We start from the raw sequence: 894 nt of genomic DNA, 5'->3' as shown, positions 1-894 counted from the left end.
ATATATATATATATATACATAAAGAAAATAGCTAGTCCAATTTAAAAAAAGAAAAAGCAATAGATTTATAATTAAATAATATTAAGTGTTAATAATGTCAAGTTGTAGATGTTATTTACAAAATCAACCAAAGACCAAAGGAAACAAAACTGGAAACTTATGAAGGACCTAGAGAGTCACTGAAAAAGAAAACTGCCATTTCAAATTTAACATTTAAATAATCATTCATTAAATAAGCATTCTCTAATTGCACTTTTTAAATTAATTTATTAAAGTGAAATTGTAAATTGTATTTATTAAACTCTTAATTTTTCTTTTTCAGTGACTCTCTAGGTTTTCTACAGAAACCACTTTTCCCTATTCCCTTGAATGTACCTACTGAAGGACAAAGAACACATTCAGGCTCCGATTGGGAATGGTTTCGGCCCTGGCATTTTTCCATCTACACCGACCCACTTATGGAGTTTTATTCTAATTTAGTTTGTTGAAAAGAATTTTACAAGTTGAAGGAATAGAAAATTACACCATATGCCAACAAGATAGATTACTGGTCAGAGCCTGAACACATTTAGAGGTTGTTTCATTCTATTTAATTTTGTTTATATAGCTCTTTTACGGTGGCTGAGAAGTGCAAAACACATTTAAAATTTTTAAAAACAAATTTACATTTTAATAACACATTAACAAATAAAAAACAAAATAATATTTGAAGAAACAAAATAATATTTTATGAAACAATTTATTTTTGAAAAAAAAAGTTTAAATTTTTAAAAACACATTTACAATTCAAAAACACATTAACAAATAAAAAACAAAATAATATTTGAAGAAACAAAATCATATTTTATGAAACAATTTATTTTTGAAAAAAAAAGTTTAAATTTTTAAAAACAC

Source organism: Cyprinodon variegatus, unplaced genomic scaffold (genome assembly GCF_000732505.1).
Source record: "Cyprinodon variegatus isolate N-32 unplaced genomic scaffold, C_variegatus-1.0 Scaffold964, whole genome shotgun sequence".
Taxonomy (NCBI): Eukaryota; Metazoa; Chordata; class Actinopteri; order Cyprinodontiformes; family Cyprinodontidae; genus Cyprinodon; species Cyprinodon variegatus.
This window is presented reverse-complemented; position numbering follows the sequence as displayed.